The sequence below is a fragment of the Prinia subflava genome, chromosome 11, assembly GCF_021018805.1.
Source record: "Prinia subflava isolate CZ2003 ecotype Zambia chromosome 11, Cam_Psub_1.2, whole genome shotgun sequence".
Lineage (NCBI taxonomy): Eukaryota > Metazoa > Chordata > Aves > Passeriformes > Cisticolidae > Prinia > Prinia subflava.
The window spans coordinates 19722181-19747354 of NC_086257.1; the positions used below are offsets into that span (position 1 = coordinate 19722181).

The 25174-nt window shown below is 41.0% G+C and overlaps 2 long non-coding RNA genes across 3 annotated transcripts; one reads left to right on the top strand and one right to left on the bottom strand.

Moving 5' to 3' along the window:
- The first annotated feature begins 1513 nt into the window (after positions 1–1513).
- Positions 1514–24473, top strand: LOC134555999 (uncharacterized). Of its 2 annotated transcripts, XR_010081534.1 has the most exons (4): positions 1514–1607; positions 5188–5283; positions 17584–17694; positions 21976–24473. It is a non-coding gene; the product is annotated as an uncharacterized LOC134555999 (long non-coding RNA). The 2 variants fall into 2 exon arrangements; XR_010081535.1 differs by lacking the exons at positions 1514–1607; positions 5188–5283 and adding an exon at positions 15563–15820.
- Positions 13243–14555, bottom strand: LOC134555915 (uncharacterized). Its single transcript, XR_010081526.1, has 2 exons — positions 14304–14555; positions 13243–14133 (listed from the first exon to the last, which is right to left on the bottom strand). It is a non-coding gene; the product is annotated as an uncharacterized LOC134555915 (long non-coding RNA).
- Positions 24474–25174: the final 701 nt, after the last annotated feature.

The following is a 25174-nucleotide window of genomic DNA, read 5'->3' on the forward strand; positions in this document are numbered from 1 at the left end:
CTGAGCTCTCTCATAATTTTATACTTTCAAAGGTACTTGAATCCAATTTAGAATCAAGATTTGACCTGTGCAGCCTCAATCCTTGTGAGCTGATAAGACAAGTCTCCTAGACTGAGTGGATTTTATGTCCTCCTCATTGTGTGGGGGTTTGATGGAAGAGAGGGTGACACAGACTTACGGCACCGTGAGCGCTTGGCTGGGAACAGCTCTGGATCCAGTCACTCGTGAGATAGTGCTCACCCATACAGCCATCTCCATGCCATTGTGCTGGAGACCTTTGGGCCCCAGGAAATAAAAATGCTTGTCTGAGGTCCCCAGTGAGGGAACAGCTGTGGGCTAAAATATTTCATGCAATTGCCGAAGGGTCTGGCCGAGTTGTGGTGTCGGTGATGGGGCTGGGAGGCAGGAGGTTTGTTCCAGTACTTTTCTCAAAGTTTGTCAGATGCATAAATAGCTCCAGACACTGCTCAGTATTCTCCACCTTGGGACTCTTGCTACTTTGGCAGTTTTGTCTTCCTGTAGCTGATCATTGCTGCCATTCTGGCCACCAGAACTGAGTGTGTGCTCCAAATTTATGTTTACAGATAATGGAATCCTTTTTGGAAGAAAAGACAAGGCAAGTTTGTTTGTACTTCTACCATTAACTTAACATATATTTGTTCAGAAAGATAAAAACTCAATGAAATTGATGATCTCGGAGGTCTTTTCTGACCTTTTTGATTCTAAAATGATTCTTATTCCTAGTTTTAAATATCCTGTCTCCATCTAACCTTGCTTACTATAAGTTTGTCTGGAAGATAGTTTTCTGTCTAACTGAATAATGCCTTTTTAATAATTTGGTTTAATAATTGACATTTTTTTCAGGTCACTGAAAGGCAAAGGTCAGACAAAGCAAAGACAGATCACATCTACTTCAAATGCTGTTTGCCCAACTCTAATTAGAAATTGTGATTGGTATGGCATAAAGAAACTATTATGACCATATATTAAACCGTGTTTCTTTACTGAATTAGATAGATTAGACAAGTAAATTAGTTTATATAAAAGAATGTAAATTTTTTTAAATTTCTTGGTTTACAAGTGTAATGAGATGAATTTTAGTGAATGTTAATTAATATGCAAGTTGATATGTTTTGGAATGTGTGATAACATGTTCAGATTCCTTCTAGAATATGAAATGGTCATCACAATTTTAAAAGCAGCTCTCATGTGTGCAGAACCATTGGGGAAAAACTTGTTAGAAGTTCACTAAAAGAAAAAGAACTGTTTCATCTACATCTTTTAAACAACAGTAAGGAAAAGCTAAAACATTTAATCTTTCCCCCTTTTTTAATGCCTCCTGAAGCACAGCATCCTCCTATCTATTTCTCAGTTGTTGGATATAGAGAGTACATTTGCCTTTTGCTTTTTCCTGCTAAAATCAGCCAGTGTAGTTAGGTTGTGGGTGTAATCACCTGGAGATGTAGTATGGTAAATATAGCATTTGGAAGCCTTTTGTTTTCTCTTTTCTTTAGAAAACAGTGAGACAGCTGCTCTTAAGGCTGTCTTCATGAAACTGTCCACTGGATGACTATGTCAAAGAAATGAAGAATGAACAGAGAGTAAAGGTAAGTACAAGAAAAAGTGAATTTCTAGCCATATGCAGAGCTACGTCTGTCACAGTGAATGTGTATTTTTCATTACCTACATGAGATAAAGATTTCTCAGCTCAGCTGCATGAAAGGGATTGTTTTATGTGCATTGAAAGATATCTATTTCTATTGGATTTTCTGATTAGCCTGTTATGTTCCCTGGGTGATTAGTTCTGAACACCTTTCCATATTGAGAGCTCATCCTTCACACCCTGTGTAAGTCCCAGAACCTCTCCCCTGATCAGCTCATTTTTTGCCAATTACTGGCAGGCACAGTCCAAGCTGAAGCTCAGAGTTTTTGTGTCTCAACCACTACAAAACTTCAGGGCAAACATAGCCTAGTTTTTAAACCATTTGTAGCAACACTGAGTTCAACAGAGGTTAACTTCCTTGTTTTTTCAGTTCTCTGAATGAGTTTTGCAGCCTGAACTGTGTGATCTGTTCTTCTGAAGACAGACTGCTGCCATTGCCAGGGTGACTGTTCTACAGGAAATCTGGCTGTACCCCTGTTTATATATATATATAGATAGATATATACCCTATACCAGGGACACACTGCTACCCAGGGATGGTCTGTGGGATTGGGAGTGCAAATTCCCATCATTGTGATTGTGAAGATTTAATCAGTTTTGGTGGATGCCTTACATGGGCCTGTCTGAAACTATTTTTGTGCTATACTTCCAGAAAACCTCCACCCAGGTCCAGTTCTTTTTTCTCTCTGCTTATCTCACTTTCCATTGTCATGAAATGACAGCAGTAGCCCAGGCACTATTTCACACAGCTTGATAGACTGGACAGATAATACTGTTGAAGAAAAATCTTAATGTGTTTCATCTGTAGTAGAAATTATTCAGGTAGTCAGGGACTAGGACTTTGAAATCTTTCTCTGTTGGACATAAGTATATATTAACTAATTCTGCTAGTGCAAGAAAATATGTATAGGCCCTCATTTCTTTGTCATAAGACTGTGCTTTGCTTTTTGTGGAGAACCCAACCAGAGTGAGCTGGGACTGCTCGAGGCAAACTAACCAAGTTTGTGCTGTGCTGTCCCTCATGGGAATGTTTCTCTCAAGAACCAAATTCTCTTCTATCCAGTTATTTTACAATAGAGATTACTCTGAGTAAGTAGCAAGTAAACAAAGTGAACCTCTTTCACTATCCTGCATGATAAATAGGTTCCAATATATCTGTAAAGTTAAATGGTATTATCAGGGTAAACAGAAAATGGTTTATATTTTACAGGCACAGAGACAAGCATTTCTGTTGAGTTTATTTTCGACTTCCTTGGGAAGATTAAGCTAGCTGGAGAGTCTTCAGAAGCATTGAGTCACTCACTCAGAGGGGCTTTCTGCCTGTTATCTTCTGTATTAAGATATTGGCTTGGGCTTCAAGAGCCTCCACAGCATTTTCTGCTCTGCCTTCCTCAGAGCAGCAGCTTCCAACCCAAAGAGTCCCCATTCAGTGAGAGCAGAGGCTGGGCTTGTCATAGCCAAAACAAGGGTCTTGATTGTCCCACATGTGTAGTTCCTGTCTTCTTCCCAGGAGTTTTTTAGAAACAGTAAAATAAAAAGCGTTGAAGAAAGAGAATCTCAGTGGGAATGGTCCAGATGCTTCAGTTTTCTGACAGCTTAACCAGCTGTAGCTGCCAATGTGTGGGGTAAGTCAGTAAAAGGCCACCCTTACCTGCTCTTATGGCAGCTGGGAGGAGTCAGGTGCAGCTTTTGAAAAACAAAAAGGACCAAATGGGTCCAAAGCATTTAGCATGGGCATACAACAGTGAAATAAAGGGAATCCCAAAAGGAAACCCTTTTTGTCACACAAACACTGAGCAAACAAATCTGGCAAGGCTGAGGGTCCGGCTCCCCGGGCTGAGCATCACAACACCACACCATGGGTGATGTCCAGAGGCAGCAGTGGGGCTGTCAGACACTGCTACTGTCATCACCCTGTTACTGAAAATACCCGGGAATTTCACTAATTTACAGAAACTGCCATGAATGTCTTCATCCACAGGCACAGAGAACACAACTCTTTTACCATACAATAGTGGAAGCTAATCCCTGCAAGGTCATTACTTTCACCACTTCCCTTGTAATCCCCCTCATACACATACAGGATAAGGCTCTGAAGCCTAATCTTTACAGTGCTGAAAATGAGACTTTTATGCAAACTGATAAAAGTTCTTTGTTTGATTTATCTGTAAACCAAAATAGTCTAGTAGTTTGCCTTGAAGTTAAAAGAAAAAAACATACTCTGTCAAATCCTGTGTATTCCCTTTTATGTATTTTGTCATTTCCCCTCTATTAACTCTGTCCTAAGGTTGAAAAGAAGTGTGCACTCCAGCTTCCATTTACATACTGTACTTTAGCTTTGACTTTTTTTTTTTTTTTCACAACCTGTTAAATTTATTGACTATAAGCCCCTTGAGCTATTGAAGAGTATGCTGCTTACATTAGATATCTTTTGAAAGATGTTACTGGTAGCCTGTTTTAATGTGTTTGCTCTCTCCAGATACAATTTGTCTTACATATTCATTGGTTTTTAGTGCCAAGACCAGTTTCTTCATTGTGGTTCTTGTTTGGAAGTCTTGCACAGATATTAAGGTTTAGTAATTTTTCAGTGCTGCTCAAGGGATCTGAGTGTCAAATGAAATAATGAGAGGGAATTTGGGCATTGAAAACCCTTAAGCAGCTGGCTTTGGAGATCTTGATAAAAAAAAAAAAAAAAGGAAATAACTCAAGAAGGCATGAAAGACACTTTGGGACATCTAGAATGTTTTATATGTAGAAATAGAGCTGGCCAAAAAGTAGTACTTTCCATTCACTGAAAATTATATTTCATTTTAATTTCAAGATTTCATATAGCCTAAAAGTCAGAGAAAATTTCATTTCCAAAATGCTAGCACATGGAGCTGGGAAAACAGAATATGTTCCCCTGCATACTGCAGCTGCTTTTCCTAGGGATGGACCTGACTGGAATACTGATTTCATTAAGCAAGGGCTCTGGGTGGGAAGGATCTCTTTTCAGATTAGTCAGGGCTTTCAGATGCTCAGTTTCACAGGAAAGAGTCCAGAATCCTTGTGAGGGGATCTCAAGGCCCCAGACCTCTCCTGTGAGGCTGGTGTGGAGTTTGGGGAATGTGATGCTGTGTATTCTGTGGTTCTGGTTCTCACTGATAGGAGCCCCATTCCTCCTCCATGCCCTGATGCAGATGTGAGCTTTGGAATATCATTTATTCCACAGAACAGCATTTGCACCTTGGCTGTTCATGCTAAATTGGAGTCTGACCAGGTAGGACACCCACAGCAGCATGGATTTCACAGCACAAAGCAGAGACAGCTGGACTGGGATTTTCAGACTTATGCTAAGTATCCTGCCTAGTCAGCTTAAACATTAGCTGTAACATATTTAAATTGGTAGCCAGCACCCCAAAATCTGTTGTGCCTCTGGGACAGAGCTTGCACTTCCCTTCAGATCACCTGCATCCTGCTCTGTGTGCAATTGCCTGTGTTGGATCCTGAGGCAGATCTCTGCTGTGGTGTGCTTTTATTTCTAGGAAACCATACCAAAAGCCAAGCTCCCTCTCTCTGGGGAAGCCGTGGGAGCAGCCCTGAAGCTCCAGGCACTGACCTGTGCCTCCAGGGATGTACAGGTGAGTTCTCTGTGCACTGCAGTCCCTGTTCCACACTCTCACCAGCTCAGGCCAAGCTTCCAGTTCTTCCATCCTGATGCTCGTACCTTCCAAATCTATTTTTGTGAGGAACATTTATGGCCCCAAGAAGTACGGAAAAGGAAAGGTAATTCAGTGAATGCTTCACATGGAAAACTCTAATTGTATTTTGGCTTTCAGTGAAAAAAGGGGGGGAGGTCATGGTGTCCCCATCCCCAGTTGTTGGTTTAGACCCTCTGTGGCCACATCATTGTGGGGGTGATCTCTCCCTTTCAGGAAAAGCAGGAGAGCCTAAAATATTTCCATGTCATTGTTCCATTGTACCTAAAAGCCTTCACAGGCACAGATATTGCAGCTGTTAATGAAATAAATGTAGTTTAAGTTACATTTACTCTGTAGTGGGAGTATGTGTTGTGGAAGAGGGATATATTTTGGTTTATAGTATACATGTCAAGTAAATGCAATTGTCTATTTCTGAAGCTTTATAGCCCCTATCATCATAATTAACTTAAGTGAAACTGTATTTAGCTTGCATGTGACTTCAATTTGCTGCAAAGTAAATCACCAAATAAATCAATAATTTACAACCTAACGAACAGTGCAGAGTTTTCCAAAATAAAAAATAAACAAACAAACAAGCCATTATGCCTGAGCTTTTCTGAATGCAGCACTGCTCCTTGCCTCTCTTCTCTGAGAGAAATGTGACAATTTCCAACACCAGACATTTTCACTCAAGCAAGCAGGAATCATGTAAAACCAAACAAATAATGACATGAAACAAAGCTTTGATTAGGAGCCTGTGAATAATGATCCTTTTCACATATTCAATGTCTAGGCTGTTCAACATATTTTACATTTAGAATATATCAAGCAAGTTGCCCTGGTTAGAATTTGGTATCAAGAGAAACACATTTTATTAGACAGGGAGCGTGTCAGGGCTTGGTGCCAATGAGTTATGTTACAAACACATCCAACACCCACGTTTGGAGAAGTGCAAGAGTGAACATGTTTCTTATGTTCCTCTTTCCTGCTCTGCTTTCCTACAAAATCATAAGAGGCAATTGGAAGTTATCTCTTGGTTCCTGCATAGAAAAAAAAAAGGTGAAAGAAATTTTCCATGGCATAAAGAAATCACAGGTTTACATTGTTGAAAATTGCTGTTGGGCTTGGATGCTTTTGTACAAGTCATTGCTATGGAGACTGTATTAATTGTCTGCTTTTCTCATGTGGGGAGAGGTAATACTCAGTGAACTCAAAAGGTGGAGGAAAATAATTTTGATATGTGTTAAATTAGTTGGTGTTTTGTGTTGCCAGGAATGTAGCAGGGACCAAAAGCACAACAAAAGTCTGAAACTTGGGGATATTTAGAATAAAGAAAGCATCAATGGGTGAATTATTTAAAATGAGTTTGGGACCAGGGGCTGTTAATCCCAATTTCAGAAAGGAATAAAACTCCCTCATGTTTCGATTCACAGCATGGGCCACATATTTTCCTGATGAATACTGGAAAGGTATTTTAACTGTACTCATCTAATTCCACATTTTTCATGGAGATTTGGCCCCTTGCTCAAGAAGTTCTAGTTTTGGCTAGCAATGGAGAATAGCTATTAGAAGAGATGACCCTCTACCCTGGTGTGTCCCTTCTTTGGAGGAAGGGTTTAATGCAGCTTCTGCATGTTACTGGTTTTTGTGTAATTCTCAACATATTTGCTGCAAAAAACTACTTAGCCTACATCTGTGGTACTATTACATTTATCTTGAGGTCACGTGGTATTATAATGATCTTTTAGGATATAAATATTTTACGGAAGATCAATGCAAAATTACATTGATATGTATGTCCATAAGCAATGAAAAATATCCTTTAGAGTATGGCACCTTTTAATTGTTTTCTGCACTATATGAAGAGCGTGAAGGAAAATTGTGACTGCATTCAACCCCCTGAGGTCAGAAGTAGGAATATAATTATATATCAGAAGCAGAGAATTTTAAAGGTTAAAATTACATTGTATTTCCATAGATAGATATGTTTGTTTTTCATTTACTAAAATGACTTTCTTGTCTCTCAACACATTGGGAAAGAAATTATTTTTTGCATTTGTTTTGGGATGAATGGATATAATCCCAAATCTTTTATTTGCATCAGTGTGCAATGTGCCATTTTCTCAAATGAGGGCTGGGTGTATTTGCAGAGCAGACACAGAAGTGTGTCTGATTACCTCACCATGTCTTTGTACCCAGCATAGATGGAGGCATATTAGAACTCATCAGCAGGAGGGGGTTTTGTTTTCTTCCCAGCCAAAGCATCGAAGAATCCCAGAGCCCAATTTTAGCTATTCAGGCTGAAAATAGACCGATTTTTTTCTTCCCGATTCCAGTAAATACTTGTGTATTACTTATAGTGAGATTCTTTCAGGAGAGATGCTGGGAGCTGTAAACACCCATGCTGAAGATAATGCTCAGTAACCAGTCTCAGGCCTTTGATGCAGCTGAAAGATCTGCTGAGCAGGGCTGTGAGAAAATAGCAGTGTTTGCAAAAGCCCAGGTATGGATACAGGTGTACAGGTAAAAGAGCCTATTTGCCAATAACTTTCTGTTTGGAGACCTACAGTTCATTCCCAGTGTGTGCCAGCACAGCTCCACCTGCAGACAAAACACCTCAAATATGAGCAAGGTGAATGATGGCTAATTAATTAGGCTGGATGTCTCAGAGCATTAAAGTTTGGTGTTCCTTATCCCTCCTGGGGTGCAGGTATCTGATACTGAGAGATTTGCTTCCTGACTCTGCACTTTTAATTCCTGTTGTGTACATGATGCTAAGCCGTGTCCTTGATTGCCCAGAGCAAAGAGTTTGAAGAAAGTCAAAGGAGACAGCTGGAGCCACCTTAGTGCTGGCAGCAGGCAGTGTGCTCTGAAAGCTCCATAAAATGAGATTTGGGTGCTTGTAGTATTTGGTGCTCTGCTGCCATGTACCAGCCCCTCAGTAACCAGGACCTGGGCAGGAGGTTGTGACTGGGTTCTGCTGATGGTTATGAGCAGCTTGATATTCTCAGGATTTTATATCATAAGTCTGTTCCCTGGAGAAATTGTGCATGTGTTTAATTAAAAAGTGATCTCTCAACACTTCCCAAGGCCTTGTTTTCTATTGCAGAGGTATTGTCCATGGTAATAGCTGCTATTATCTGTCACAATTCACTGAAATCCTTGTTTCCAGTGGAAACACACTGGTCCAGACAGCATTTTGGCAGTAAACATTAATTTCCTTTGGCATGTGGTGTGTTAAGGCCAGAGAGAAACAGGGATGGGAAAATAAATGAGACCTCAGTGGCTAAGGTTGCTCTTCTGGAAAGCCAAGATGTGAGTCAAAACTTTGGTTGGGAACAGAGCAGGGATCATTGAATCAGAGAACTGTAGAATCACAGAATGCTTTGGGGTGGAAGGGACCTTTCAAGGTCATCTAGTTCAACTCCCTGCAATGAGCAGGGGCACCTTCCCCTCCATCAGGTGGCTAGAGCCCCATCCAAGCTGCTTTGCATGTTTCCAGCAATGGGGCAACCACCACCTCTCTGGGCAACCTGTTCCAAGGTTTCACCACCCGCATTTTGAGGTGAGGATGTGAGACTCCAGCTCCTGCCCTCTGGTCATCTTCCTTTCCAGTGGAACCTGGCCATGTTAGGGTTGGTACTATGTCATGCTTCTTTTTGTTGGTTGGTTGGCTGATTTTTGAGTTAAATTTTTCTTTTCTTTAGCTGTTGTCAGCTTCTGGATACAGATGAGGAGTATTTTGTATCTTTAATAACTGTTGAAAGCTGAAATTCTGCTGCCTTGCTGAGGCAACCTCACTGACCAGAAACCTGCCTATTTTATGTGTCATTTCTGTAGTGTAATGGGTATTTCTGTATGACACATACAACATTTGTTGCTATGTTCTTGCAGCTGTGTGCAGCTCCTGTTTGACATATGTTTCCACGGAATTAGTTAAACTGTACAGCCACCAGATTCTCTGTTTCTGCTCAGTGTAGCAGGGAAGGTAAAGGTTATCCCCACCATAGGACACGGGGAGGAGTGGTCACTCCTCCAAGCTGCTTCTGGAGCTGCACTGATGGTGTTTGGTGAAGCAAATCTGCTGCAAATTACAGCCTGTGCTTATAGATCAATTTATGCTCCTGCCTGCTGCCAGCAATGTGCTGTGCACCAATGGAGCTAACTTGGTAAACATGCACTCTAGCAACTGAAAATAACCAAGTGTTGTTGAAAGGAATAATTAATTAATGTTTGTAAAGCACTTAGAAACTGAAAAGCACCTTATTAGTGCTAAGAGTTCAGGGGCCTGGCTTTCTCATCAGAAGGTAAAGTCCTCGTCTTTGCTAGTCTTTAACTGAGCAAAACATTAAGGGTATAAAGCCTTTGTGCCTAATGTCCTCAGTCAGGTGTTTTTGTGCCTGGCAGTCATTAGGATGCAGTAAGTAAACAAGAAGAAAGTATAAATGGCCTGAATCAGCTCGTTTCCACTGATGCCAGCAGAATCAAGCTGATTTACATTAGCTGAAGATCAGCAACGGAGAGTCCAAAGCACAGCTCCTCTTCTTGATGTGGGGCTCAGCCAGAGCCAGCCACTGGTTCATGCTCTGCAGCTCCTGCCTTTGTGAGCCCAGCTGCCAGGAAGGAGCACAAAACTATATCAGGGCATGGGGTTCCTTGTGCAGTGAGGTGGAGAAATTGGACGGCTCAGATTTGCTCCCTGGGGCAGGCAGCATGTAAATGAACAGGCTCTTTGTGGAGAGAAGAAATCCTATTTATCAGCTGTGCCATGCAGGGCTGAAAGGGGACACCCATGGCTGACCCTGCTCCAGAGCTCAGGAACGTGGAGAATAAGAATCTGCCTTTACTTCAGAAGTGCCTCTAAACAACCCCAAATCTCCCTGATGCAGAAGTCACTGATGGAAGGGTGGATTTACTCAGAAGGGTGAGAGGGATAAGAGCCACCCAGAACAGAACCATCTGGGGAGATGTGGGTGTTCCTGGGAATTGAGACAGCCCCAGCAGCGCTGAGCTCCTGCTCAGGGCCAACCTTCTCTGCAGCCATCCAAGGGCTGCTCTGCTCCTCCAGGAAGGTGCAGTCCACAGTCAGCATTCCTATCTGCCTGAGAGGGTGCTCATCTGTACTTCACTCTCTGTAAATAGTACCTATTTACAGATCAGAAGCTGTGGGAGCAGGAAAAGGAGAGAGGGGAAAGAATCTTATGGAACACAGGGAAATGCAGGAAAGGGTTTAAGACTAATTGGCCAGAGAGCACAGGGAAAAGCACTCACCTGTCCATCACAGAACATGTATTTAAGATTTTTGTATCCCTTTACCACACAAGTTTCCTTTCTTCAGCCAGAAATTTTCAGGCTAAATTTGATTTTATTGGATATCTGTTCCATATTTATGAATATCCAGGACCTCTGTCACTCACACTGAACTTCCAGGTGAATGAAAAACCCAATAATGTGCCCGTTTATGGTGCAGTATGAGCAGTATGTCCACATATGCATCACAATAGTCACTGGCAGGAGTGCTGGGAGAGGGAATTCAGTCTTTGATCACTTGGGTGTTTCTTCTCACAGGAGACCAGGAGCCCCTTTTATTTCTTCTGGATTAATTGGCAGAGTAAGAAAGGTTACCTGCCAAGAAAATCCAATCATTCAGCCCTTGCTGGTCTTGAATAAAGCTCCATGGTTGCTAAAGGGTTGCTGTTAGAGAGAATCCAAATAAGCCACCAGGACAACAGATATTCTGTTTTTTCAATCTCTGCACCAGCCCAGGGCAGAGTGTTTGGCTCACTTCAGCTGCAGTGCTGGAACACAGTGTGCCAGAATACCCCTCCATGATGTTTTTGGAAGAGCTAAGCATTACTAGATTGCTTAATAGTTATCTTTGTGATTAGCCATCTGTTATAGATCCATTTATTGGATCTGAGAGGGGACAGAACTCTTGCATATCCCGCTCGCTCCTCACTTTGCTTGAGCTCACCCTAGGGAGCTTTGTGCAAAACCCATAAACAACCAGAAAAAAATTGCTTCTTTTAAAGAGGAAAAAATTGTGGTGGCCCTATGAATAGTAAAAGTCATAATAATTTGTCTTCATCAAGAGCACAGGCTTAGGAGCACTGGATAATTTTTTTTCTGGAGGTTGGAACAAGAGGTTGAGAGTTCTCTCAGAGGTCCAAGCAAGATTCTGGAGCTGCTCCCAGTAACCCCCTGCCCCACACATCCGTAGCTAGGGAAGGGAAAATTGGTGTCAAATGCTTTCATACCCTGTGTCTCTTGCCAGCCAAAGTATCCAAGAAGAAATTATCTAAGAAATTTAAGGGAGCCAAAGGCTTTATTTCTGTAGATCTCTGAATCCAGAGATGGAGCGGTTTGGGTGAAACCCCCGAAGACTCCAGCACAGGTAGGATGACCCAACAGAAAGTTCCACAGATGTCAAGGCAGAAGGTGAGTGTGTGATAATTAATTCCTTCTCCTGGATTGTGTGCTGCTAATTGACTTGGCAGCAGCACCATCACTGTGACTCTTTGGCTCATGGGTTTTAGGCCAGAAGCAACAACGATGATGGTTCTGGTCCTACTGTCTGCACTGCAAAGCCCACAGAACCTCACCCAGAGCTTTCTCCACCAGCCCCTAAATTCTGCTTAAATTAACATTTTAATCGAAAAATCAATGCTTATCAAAAAGCTGTGCAATAGAAAATGCATCTGGTGCATGGGTAAGTAGATCTAAAGGTAATTGTTTTTTCAAATTTGCAGCTTGGTTTTGGTATTGTATTTACTTTGATATTTCCACATGATTCTATTTCTTTTTTTGTCTAAATGAACCCCAGAAAAATTAGGAAAACAGACAAAAAAATTATGTTCTTGTTTTTTTCTGGAGTTAGTTATACATAGAGATTACAGTAATCTTCTTACTATACTATATTAGTAATTATTATCATAATTAGTATAGTAACATATTAATTATTAATTACTATATTAGTAATATCTTTAATGGATCATTGAAAATTTTTTCTTTTTTCTATCATCTCTTTTCACTCTTTTCATTACCAAAAGCCCACAAAAACCAAACCAAAACCAAATAGGACAGAAAAAAAACCAAACAAACAAAAAAAAAGGAAGACGTGGCAGACAAAATCCATAATTCATCAGAGGAATTAAAAAATATGCAGGATGTTCCTGAACACATTTAATGAGACAGAAAAAATACTGGCATTCCTACAGTCCTGGAAAAATATATGGGGTTTTTTTGTTTGTTTATGATCCCAACTGTTCCCTCCAATACATCTCTCTCCTCTTCTTGTTCCTAATATTCCCCTGGAGTCTGATTTCTCTGATTTGTAGAGCACGTGAGGATTGTTCAGGTAGCTCACATCAGTGACAACCCAGTGACACAGAGTAGGCAGGGAGTAACTCTGCTTTCCTGCAAGAGCTGAATTTGTCCCCTTTTCCAGACAAATATCAACAAGTCAGCAGAACTCTCCCACACGGAGTATTCTGAGACAAAACACTCTCTGCTCCTCTGGGTATCCTTTTATCCCACAAAATAATTTCATTGATGTAAACAGGAGCTAAAGTACCCAAAAATGAGACAAAATATGTCACACCTTTGGTCATTGAGCAAATATTTTTCCTGTGAAGGAGAAAGTGTCAAAATATCCATTGGCTGTACCTGAATAAACGTCTTGCTGAGGTAAGTGATGCTGTCTATGGAATAGCTACAAGGTACTTGAGATATATTTATGGAACTTGCAAGAAAAACTCCTAAAAACATGAGAATTTTTAAGTTGATCAGAGGTATTGTCATGGGTTGACATTAGACAAAATGCCAATGCACCCATGAGGGTATATTTTACCTAATGAACTGCTGTGAGATGTGGTCAAGAACAGAGCAGAGCAGGCCTACTTCTTGAAACAGACAGACAATTTATTATATTACATAACAATGGACAATAGAAAAGGAAAGAAAAACCCAACCACCCAAAAGCAGAAGAGAAAACCTCCCAAAAACACTGCTTCTCCTCCCCCCAATTCCATTCCATACATGCTCACTCAGTTGACTCTGGCACATTACCTTCATCTACTTGCTTAATCCCTCAACAACCCTGGGTTCCTAATCCAAACCATCATCCTTTAAAATTCAGACAATCCACATTCCATCCAGGACGAGAGGAGTCTCTCTCGCACCACAGACCATCCCCCCACAGGAAACACAGGTCCACCATCCCGTGTTCCCACGTCACCCATGGCACTGCCTGGAAGGGTCTGCCAGGGTGACACCCTCCTTTCCATGTCCGGCACTCTCACTGCCGTCCATGGACCTGCACTGCAACAGGGCTCTTTTTAAGGATGTTTTGGCCAAGTACCAAAAACCAGCCATCTTCTCATTTTGGGACTCAGGTCCCCCCCATTTACCCCTGGGGCCGGGGGCTCCACGAAGCAGGCCAGAACGTCTCTGGGTTTGAGCCAAATACATCCACCCAAACACAGTCTTATTTATAGTCAGGAGGGTCCAGGGTCCGTCTATGGCTATCATTATGCAAGAAAAGTCCAGCTTCATAAGCCACTCCTCTTCATTCCGGCCATCGAAGGGGCTTCTTTTCATCTCACATTACCCTCTCGGTCCCAGGCTGTCCTCTCTCTTCTAAAACCACCAACTATGAGAATACAGCGTCCAGGGATAACTCTCTTCTGCCTTAGAAAGAGTTAAAAGCTTTATCTCCCACCACCAAGGTCAGGCACAGGCGATCGCAGACACTGCAGCTCTCACAAGCAGCTCCAGCTCGGCACCTTCTCTCTGTGGGGGGAGGAGAGAGACGGGACCGGGGGGGGGAAGGGGGGGGGAACGGGATGGGACAGGGAGGGGGACGGAAGGCACCTCCAAAGTTCTCCCTCCACCCCTCCATTCTAGATGGAAGCTGGACCAGCTCCACTCCAGCTCCCTCTGTTCCCCACCCCAAGGCCCACCTTGCTAAGCCAGGCCCACCTTGCTCCCCTCCCCCACCCGGCCTAACCAGGCCCGGACAGGGGAGAGGAGAAGACGCTCCCTCTCCGAAAGCAGAGCAGGAAAGAGAGAGTCCTGCTGGGAAATCCGGCTTTTAACCCCTCGTGTCCTCAGAGGCGTGTCCACCCTCTTAGTGGCCAGCAAAGGTGCCAATAGTCAAATCTAAAGACTGACTGGTTTGACCACTACTTCCAAAAAAAACTCACTTCCCTTCAAACCACGACAGGTATTCTCAGTGCATGAAATGGAACAGTTTAGCTCTCAAGCAGTTATGATACAGGTATCCAGGTGAGCCAGTAGTCACAAGGATGTTATTTACTTGTTATGTCATGATCATATCAGGTGTCTGTCTCATCTATAAACAGAATATTAACCACTGTGCTCTTTCAGAAACTGGGAGAAAACATGGTGAATTCCCAAAGGTGCAAGTGGACTTGTTTGTGTTTATAAATAAGCCATCAAGCTGATGTGATTAAACAGTTACCTCATCAGTGTCTTGGCCCTTCTTTTCTCCATCTGGTAGGCAGGCAGATTAAATATATTCCATGTGTTTTTCCTCTACAAAATGAGCTGCATTAGTATTTCTTGTCACTATGAGGTGGTACCAACCATACCAAATATATTGATTTATGTTAAACAATGAGGACTTACCAGTAACACAATGACATGCCACCCAAAGCACAGTATTTTATTAAAGGAGATGGCAGTAAACCATAATTTTTATTTAAAAAAGCTCAATTACAGACTTTAGAGAAAATTAAATTTGTCATTGAGCCTCAGTGTTTTGAAGCTACCAGTTGATTCCTGGAAGTGACTTTGAAATGAGTTTTGGGAAATCATTTTAGTATTGACTTGGGCCATAATGGTTGGCTGTTGCTTTTTTGTATAAGACTGATTAAATTATCCTGAACAAGCTCCAAGTCCGTGTCCTTCTCTGAGGCCAATTGTGAATACGACCATAATGCACTCTCTAAAACACATTTCAGAAAGTAAATAATCTCTAAACCTGGAAGAACATCACTGCACTCTTCCAAGAATAAGAAAATTTGCTAGATTTCCTCTAGAGACTACAATAGGAGATGATTTTTGACTAGGTCTTAAAGAAAGAACTAGCTAAGAAATAAGTGTATATTATGAGCTTCAGTTTTATTATTGTGTAATAAGAACAGCCAGTTGTTCTACTGATTTCAGCCTTTATCTCCCCTCTGAAATGTAGTTATTCCTTCATACATCAGTAAACTCAAGTGAAATCAGGGCCAGGTTATAGCAGGTTCTATACAAGCACATAGGAATGAATAATCTTAATCTAAAAAAGGTTTGAAAATTAATGCCAAATATGCAAAGATACGACTTATCCACAGCTGCTGAGTGTACCTTGTCTGGAGACAGGAGAGGAATCCAGGCCTTTGAAGACTCAAGACCTGTCCAGTGAGCTCTGCTCCCGAAACATTGGCTGGTCTGAGTTTTTATCACATCTAAGGTATGTACTTCAGAAGTCAAAATTAAATGAGAGTAGGATTCATCACCAAGAAAACCCCAAGAGGTGACTGGAGCGTGGTTGCCCAAAAGCCAGGAATGAGAGACAGCAAGTAACAGCAAAAGAATAGGAGCAAGAGGAAGAAAACAGCAGAAGTTTTGTGAAGAATTTACCCTGTCCAGCTGCACAGAAAGGTTTTGAACGGTAACAGGAGATTTGCAGGCAAGATTCAAGAAAAACAACAGTTTGTGGGGTACAACCTTCCAAAGAACAGCCTGCTGCACCTCCCAAATATTCTGAGTTCCCATCTGAGATGGAGGAGGCTATTTGGGGAACAAAGCTCTTCTAAGGAAATGTGGTTCAATAAGGGTGAGGATTTCTAGGGAGCACAGCCCCAGGGTACTGCTAGGAAGGATTCCTTTTTGCCTGGCTTTAGTTTCCATGCCAGACCTGGGGCTTTAGGTCATAAGGTCTGGGCAAGCCTTGGTTGAGAGGCAGATGAGGTTGGCTTGCAAAGGTTGAGATCTTCTGCTCTTCCTGTTCTTAAGTGTCTGTAACTCCTGCTGACAGGAGTAATCCCAGTCCTCAGAGGTCTTGAGTGAGCAGGAAACCTGCAGGGAGCAGGTCAAGCTGGGGCTGGAAGAGCGAGTAACTGCAGCATTCTGTAATTACTTCCACAAACGCTCTCTTTCCAGGGCTCTGGTTCAAGGCAAAAATATTTGGGTAAAGCTCATGGGGGGGAGTTGTCAAACGTCTCAGGCATTCCCTACTCTTCTTTTGATCTTTGGGTTAGAAAGGAAACTGGTTTGCCCCTTGAAGTCATCAAACACAGGGGATGATTTAGTTTAGTGGATGGGGAAAGAAGAGGCAGCCCCTGTCAGATTTTCTTGTTGATATTTTTTTTATTTATTTGAGTTTCAGTCTTAGGTAGAGAGAAAAATCTTCTAATTTGCTGCCTTGAATTTGAGCTGTATTAGAGGTTTTTCCTTATTTTTTTCCCCCTTTGCTTCTGGTTTCTTTGAGCTTCAGAAAAGACAAGAAGTTTTCTACTGCTAAATGTACTGGCTCATTTTGTATTAATTTGAATACCTTACTGATAAAGTGAATTTACTGCTGCCCCACAAAATAGATATGAATGGTACATCTTGCATTTGCTTTCTTAATGAAATGTTAAATAGAACTTGCTAGAAATGGAATCTCAGCTACAGCAATAATTAATATTTCAGTCTGTTTAAAATAACATTTTAATTATCTTCACTAATTCTAGGAATTGCAGAATATTGCTTCAGGCATTACAGTGTTATTGTAGATGCTTTGCTTAAGTACCTAAATTCACATTATTTGTTAATATTCGTCTTCAGCAGGGTGACATTCAAGCTGTGGGTGATATTTACAAATTTTTTAAACCGCAAAAATGGAGAAAATACAAAATAAAGGAAATAGAAGCAGTCAATTGAACTGTCAGTTTATCTGCCACTATCTCACATCACATGATTTGAATGGCCCTACAGGGAAGATCTAAAAAAGGAGAGCTTTTTTAGCTGATGTCCCAGGGGTTTGGGGTTGAAGCAGGTGGACACACGGGGAGAATCCTGGAGATACAACACTGAAGCTCCAGCTGGCCAAGGGGAAGAAAATAGACATCATGAAAACATTTGGCCAAATAGCACCATAACAGAGGCTTAAATGAAGCCTACACATGGTGCTGGACAGAGCTGAGAACAGAATTTGCTTTAGTCACTGTGTTTTTTCCCATCTTTTCACAGGGCAGGAGCGGGAATGGCAAGCAGGCTGCACCAGGGCCAAGAAGGTGACTTTGGAAAAAGTTCAAAATGAGTGAATATTCATTACAGCAAAAGCAGCTCTTGCTGCTTCAGGTGAGGCATGGGCAGCCCCAGTGGCAGTGCTGAGGGGGGTTTTGTTCCCAAAACAGCCTCGTTTGCTTTGCCTGTGTCCCGTGAGAGGCTGTCACTGTGTGTGTGCCTGGGAGGGCTGGTAACTGTGAGCAGCTCTGACACCCCAGTGCTGCTTTATCTGATTCAACAGCAGATCTCTGATTCAGTACCTGAAAGGTGTGAAAGGAATATTTTTCCCATTCTTCTTGGCCTCACTTTCTCTCTTGCTGAATTAGCCACTTGAACAAGACCAAGTGATGTGTTTTCCATAGGGAAAGCTTTGAAACGAAGCAGGATTGTTGTACCTTGTTCAAAGCTTCCTTTCAGGAGAAACTTCACTAACACAGGGAGGCTTCCAAGACATTTGTTCCCCAAACTGTTTTTGTGAGAGAAGAGTTTATTGTTTCTTTGATTGTTTAACATTTATTGTGTTTTTTTTTTTATTTAAAAAATCTGCTTTCCTTTTTAATATGTGCTTTGCCCACAAATATTGCGATGAAGAAACCCAGTATTATGGTCAGGTCTACCCTACAGGGGTCCAGGGAGGAATGACAGATGCTTCAATGACATTCTTTGTGTGTATTTTTTTGGTTACTAGGAGTCATTTCAATAGAGACACTGTAATGTTCAGCATGCTTTGCTCACAGCCTGTGCCTGCCATGGGAGATCATCCAGCTCTGTTACTGTGGGAGACAACAGAGAAGCAAAAAGAAGTAAGAGAAGGAAAGAGGATAAATGTAGGCAAGGAAAGCTCAGAGGAGGCATTTCTGGTTCTTTAAGGGATTTTTACTCCTTTAAGGGATTTCCAGTCCTCCATCTGCAGAAAATTTTCATCCACATCCAAACTGAGCAGAAATTCCTTTCAGGAAATTCCATCACTACCCCCAGCAGCTGAAATCAAATCAGCAGCATGGGCCAGGCTGTACCAGGGACTGGGATCAGACATTAAATACTGCACAATATTTAATCCCCTTACACTGAGGAGGGACCCACAGAAAGCTGAATATTAGGCTGAATACCTTGTATTTTAATACTTCTGGTGGTGTCCTGGTAATGAAGGTAGTAAATAGCTCAGGCAGGGTAAAATATCAGCATGTGCAGCATAAATACTGCTTGGACCTCTCTCTTGTGGCAAGGGGCATGTAAGTGACAGAAGTTTAATTTCTGGTTAAACTATAGCTTAAAGAAGCAGGAAGTGTCTTTCAAAAGGCAGCTCTGAATGTATCCTGTGTTTTTATTCTCTTTTGCCATGTAGTCATTCAACCTCTTCCCATAACTTCCCATTATTTAATTTCCCTAGGCAAAAATCTGTGATCCTAGCCAGAGTCACTCCCTGGTATTCTCTTTCCTCTTCAGAATTTTTGTATTTTCTGGACAACTGCTTCCCAGTCTTTCCTTTTCCTATCAACAACATGTCACTTGCTTGAAGTTAATGCTCAGCAAAAGCAAGATTGCAAAGAGTCATTCTGTATTTAAATGATGTGTTTGAAAAGGTTAATTCACAAAGAAGTTGGTGTTAGTCAGCCCAAACAGGCATTGTATAAACCACTGAGACACCCAGGAAAGGGTTTTCAAAAATTCCACCAGAAGGCAGGGATATTTCCAGAGAAATAGTGCTTAGGTTGTCAATCCCAGAGCTTTTCATTGAGATCAAAATTCCTAAATGCAATTTCTGTCTTTTGAATACCTTCTGCCTTAGCACTCAGTGGTTATGGCAGCTACTAAAGCAGATGTGTGCTTAATATTTTGCTCCAAAATCCACCTTAAATATCTAATTATGAGAGCCCATAGGAATTACGCATTTTAATTTGCTTAGATCTAAAGATGAATACCATTTACATTTCCACCACTGAGAATACAAGTTTTCCAGTCCTTAGTCAATGCCACTGTTAAATATACAAACCAGACATGTTTGAAAAATGGAAGAAAGCTCCCACTTTAGAATCTTAGCTCAAGCATATTTTTTTTTCAAACCTAGTACTTACTGCTTGTCTTTATTAACTGTGACTGAAAATTCCTTAAAATATATCAGCAGAGATGCTTAGTGCTGTTATCAGCATCTAAAAGCTCTTAACCTAAATTGTGCACCAGAAGTGTGGGAAAGAACAGCTGGAGAGAATTTAGTGGAGCTTGTTGTTTAAGGGTGGATGCAATCTTAATTCTGGTGTCATGCCCTCAGTACGGAGAGAGATTTTGCAGGTTGAGTCATACAAGAGAAAGAACAGCCTTTGTTTTACTTTTGTGGCAAGTGTCAAACCTGGTGAATAATGTAGATAATTTTTTGGACATTTGAAATGGAGAATAATGTATGATTAATGTAATTTCCACTGTTTTCCTTCCTTGTTGCTCTGCACAAGTACTGTGGTGTTTCTCAGAAGTAGAAAACGATACAGAACAATGTCTTGGGCAAGGACTGGGTTACAGTTTTTATCTTGCACTTGTGACTGTTTGGTTTTAAACTGGTTTTATATATCTGCTAAGCAAGATAAACTGATCACAATCTTCAGCCTTGTGGGGTTGGCTTGTCCTCAGCTGCATCTTAAGATATTTAATGGAGTATAGATTAAAAATGTACTCTCACTATCAAAATTGTAATTATTCCCATCTCTCTTCTCTCTCTTTCTTTTAGAAACAAACAAGCAAAAGCTGCAACTTATTCTGTCTTTATGCAGAAATGTTTGTTAAACCTCCTGTTGCTCTTGATGCTTCTCAACCCCTGCCAGTTTACCCACAGCTTTTGTTTAGGTTTTTGGTTTGTTTTGGGTTTTTTTTCAAGATACTTTAGTCCTGAGTGATGTTCTCTGGCTGAGACTTTTATCAGTGCCAAGCACCAAAGAATAATAACCTGCCATGTTTATACATGCCAGTGGTTTTCCCAAACAGGCAGATGAGATTTGCACTCCTGCCACAGACCTGCACTGTTCACAGGCACCTCAGCTCTGCTCTTCTCTTGTGACCCTGAACAGGACATGCCACCTGCCCAATGTCATCTTGTTGAATCTTGACCACCTTTCCAATTTATAAAGATCATTTTGAATCTTAATTCTGGCTTCAAGAATGTTGTTACCCTTGATGGTTTAATGTACACTGTAAATTTTACATGAGCACAGTCTTCCATCATTTAAGTTAATGAAAACACTGACAGCCCTCTGTCTGAAATACCTACTTACCTTTAGATAAAGTATTAAATCTTCCAGGAAAGTGCATTTTCAAACATTTTGGTAGTATTGTGGATTAGTGCTTGTAGATATTTTTTCACCTTGATTTAATCTAAGCTGGGTAGCTTTCTCAAGGTAAATAGAGATGCTCCCTTCTGCATCTATCTCTAAACAGTTATTTGATCAAACAACATATTGAGGTTTTAGTGGATTTTTTTTCCTTCAGGTGCTCAGGAATAAAATATTTTAATGTAATCTCTGATTATTTTTGTTCCACAGTCTCCTGTCTGATTCCTTTGCCATGGTTGCAGCAAATAAGATGGAGGGCTTGAGGGTTTTACTGTTGTGCCGCCTCAGGTGATTGAAGATATGAACAAAAAAATTTCCAAGTGTCTGTATAACCACACACAGAATAGGCTTAATGCATTCATTCAGGCTGGTTTTCTGAGAATTAATTTACATTTTATATATTTGAGAGTCTCACATGGAAAGATATTTTTATGATGATTTTTAATACAGTAATTTGATGAGATCATAAGGATTTACTTCGGAAGGATTTATAATTCATTTCTGCATATAAAGAAGTTGTGTGTAAAGAAGGTAATTTCACAAGTGTGAAATTTACATTTATTTGTTCGCTATAATGTTTCATGAAGGAGACAGAGGAATAGGTGCAATTAAAGAGCCATAGGATATCTTCTGGTCTCTTCTTACCCTGTCTTGTGACTGCTAATAAAAAAATTTCAGTGGAAATTCTGTGAAGAGATTCAGAGTCCATGAGAGAAAGAGAAAGAGTCCATGTCTCTTTAAGAAGCAATAATTTAATTATGAACAAATCCTGGATTCCCTACACTGCGTTAAGCTTCCTCTTGTCCTTTCCATGTTAATTTATATTCTGCCCTGTCCTAGATACAAGATCTTTTCCCCAAACTGCCTTCAATAATACAGAACATTGTTCGAGGGAAGATTTTGCTTCTTTTTTTCCATTGAATGTGTGATGAAAATGTTGAATATCCCTCAAGCAAATGCATTTTAAGGAAAATCTTGTGGGGGTCGGAGGAACAAGCACTGAAACCGCTGCTGAGTCTCTTCCTCCTCGTGTCAGGTGTCCTCAGGAACCCAGAAACTCTTGTTGAAGGTAAACCTGCTTCACTGCTGAACCACATCTGTCTGGGGCATCATCAGAAGAACTCCTGACAAATCTTTGGGGGAAGGACAAGATAATTAAGGAGCTGACTTTGGGATATGAGCTGTTAACTTGTGCACGGAGCTCAGGGGAGCAGGAGACTTGTAAATGTCACCGTCAAACCAGATATTTATTAGTTGGAGCTGGCACACTCCAACTTCCCAGTAAGTGGTGAGAAAATATTCCCCGTCACTTGAGACTTTAAAAACTGCAGCAGATTGAACATGGCCTGAAAAAAATGTTCTCTTGAGCTGCATGTTCTTATAGCAAGGAGGGGAGGGATGAGATGAGCAGTTTTGGTCATTCCCTCCTGATTCTGCCCTACTTTCCTGTCACCCCTTCCAAGAGACTACTGGTTGTTTCTACAACCAAAATTGTTTCCAGGGTGCTATAGAGTAAGTGGGAAACTTGACTTATACAGTAATGAGTACTGGCCAGAGAGCAAAATAATGGGAACATTTAAAAAAAAAAATAATATTGACTTTTCTCTCCTCCTTGCTTACCAGCTGCAGACTGTGCCATGAGAGAAACCAATCACAGACTCATTCCCAAACTGTCCAGATGAAAAAGACCTGGAGGCTACTTTGCTTATTGCCATAACTCTCTGGAATTGCTTCCTGCCATATATCTGAGTACTATATTCAGGCTAATTTGCCATAACTTTCCACTAGAAACCTATTCCATACCCTGATAAATCTCATCTCCAGCTCTTCCCGCAACTCCTATCCAGAAGAACTCAGTTCATGCTTTCATTTGTCCATTTTCATTCTGAATCAGAGATGCTGCCTGAAATATTTAAAGGCTAAGGACCTCAGCAGGCACTGGAGAATGCTGTCGATGCTTTCTCTGTCATTTTCTTTGCTCTGTGGAGGATCTAGCATTGTAATAAAAATTCCAGACAGGCAAGAAAAATGATCCTTATTACTGGACAATCTGCTACCCTTATCTCCTGCAGATCAAGACCTTTTTACCTATAGCTTGGGAAAGTATTATTTAAAAAGTCTGAAAGGAGAAGTGCCTTCTTACATAGTTGGCTCTACCATGCTGAATTAAAGAAATATCTTTAGAAAATATAGAGGACAACTTGACTTTTAAAATAACCTTTCAGCTATGCAGATATTCTCCTGGGCCAAGAGAATGTTGAAATGGTTCAGGCTTCATTCTGCAGTGCAGAACCCAGCACACACTGGGGTACCCCACTTTCTGTGGGGTCATTTCATCACTGAATGTGAATTCATCACTGAATTTCATCACTGAATGGCTGTGGGGTAGTTTGTGTAAGGCTGGTGTGGCTGTGTTTGCACAATCATGACCTCAGAGGAGACAGTCCCAGCTGGAGGGCAGCACACCAAAAATCACAGCACATCCTCACCAAAATCATTCTCCTGGTGCTCAGCATTCCCAGGGGTTCTAGATATCACCATATCATCCCTTTGTGACTCAGAAATGTTCATAGCTGATTCTGTAAATGCTCATTTATCTGTTTCACCTTGTGCATGACACCTCACTTAGCCCACACTGAAACTAATGGAAAGTTTTTCTGTCCTTTAGAGGGGAACTGAATCAAACTTAGCTGGAAGATAAAATGAAGTTCAGATTCAAAGATACTGAGGATAAGAGCATAAAATTCCTTGGTTAGAAGATAGTTTGAAATATCTTCTTCCATTGAAGCAGTAATTTTGTATTGAAATAAAAATATTTTTCCATTCTCATCCAGATCTTTGAGCTCTTCATCAGCTTATTTTCAAATAATGTAGCTTTAACGTAGGTACTGAATCCTGCTTTTACATCTTTTAGCAAGAATCATTGTAAGTGTCACTAAAATATAAAGAAAGCCCTATTTCTCTGAGCTTGTGGTGATGAAGGTGTGCTGTTTTGGAAAAAATAGCACTTTTTTTTCTGTGTATATTATCACTTTTGAGCCCCCTCCTGGTTCTCTCTCTTTGTTTCACACTAGGATGGTATTAGTAGCCTGAAGCAATCTCTTTGTGCCCTTTCAATCAGAAACACTTCTTGATTTGTGTACTTACATAGCACAGGCCGAGCCGAAGTGAGAATTTATTTCCTGAAGAAAACAGATTTAATGTGAAAGGTGATCCTCAGAAGTTTCACAGCTCCAGTTGCCTTGGATAAGCACCAAGAGCAGCAGCTGCTGCTCCAATGAGCCTCCCATGTGTGTGAGAGCTGCAGACCATGGGCAGGGTGGGGAGTGCTCTGTGCACAGACCCCTCTCTTCAAGGACAATGCACTTATTAGAAGTACAAAAAGAGGATTAATGTGAAAAACATTAAACCCAGGCTTTCAGTTCCTCATTCTGCATTGCACTGTGGTTCAGAAATCTGCCCAGCAGAGCCTTCAGATCCTGCCCCTCGCTAATTTATCCTCCCTCTACCCACCTTTAACTTTGCAATCCTCTGGCTCTCTTTCTAAACTTGATTGTGTTTGTAAAAATAAAACGACAAAATAAAAGAAATAAAAAAAACAACATTAGCTAAATATTCACCATCTTTTAGACCACTAAGAGAAACACAGCAATGAGTGGTTATTGGAAATTTAAGACTCTTTATGCATTTGTTCTTAAATTAATGAGTGCAGAAATAGAGGGAGGACAGAGTTAGAAAGTCACGTATTGTTTGGAGTGCTGAGAGCTGCCTGAAAGGATGCTGTACAGAGAATATCCTCCAACATGAAAAAGAGACCCACAGGCAAACATCTATTAGCTGAAGTAATCTCCAGCGAAGAGGACTTATCTGTGAAATAACTTTTGGAGACCTTGGGTAACTCAACACCTCAACCTCTGCTCATCAAGCTACTAGATCAGAGGAGAAATGTTCATAAACCCTTTTCAAGTGCAATAACATATGGAATATGGTGAACAAAGGATGGGTTAGTGTGTGACCTAATGATGAGACGAACAAAGGAGGGGAAAAACATTGCACCACCTTTCTGCAAGTTCCATTTATCCATGAAATAAAAATTGCACTCTTATTTGCATTTCCATTACACAGAATTGCTATCTTCTGGCTTACCAGCACAATGGTACTGTTTTATTTATTTAAACTGGATGGTTTGCTTTCCAGGGTATGACCAGTTGGGAGAAAAATAGGATTCAATAATG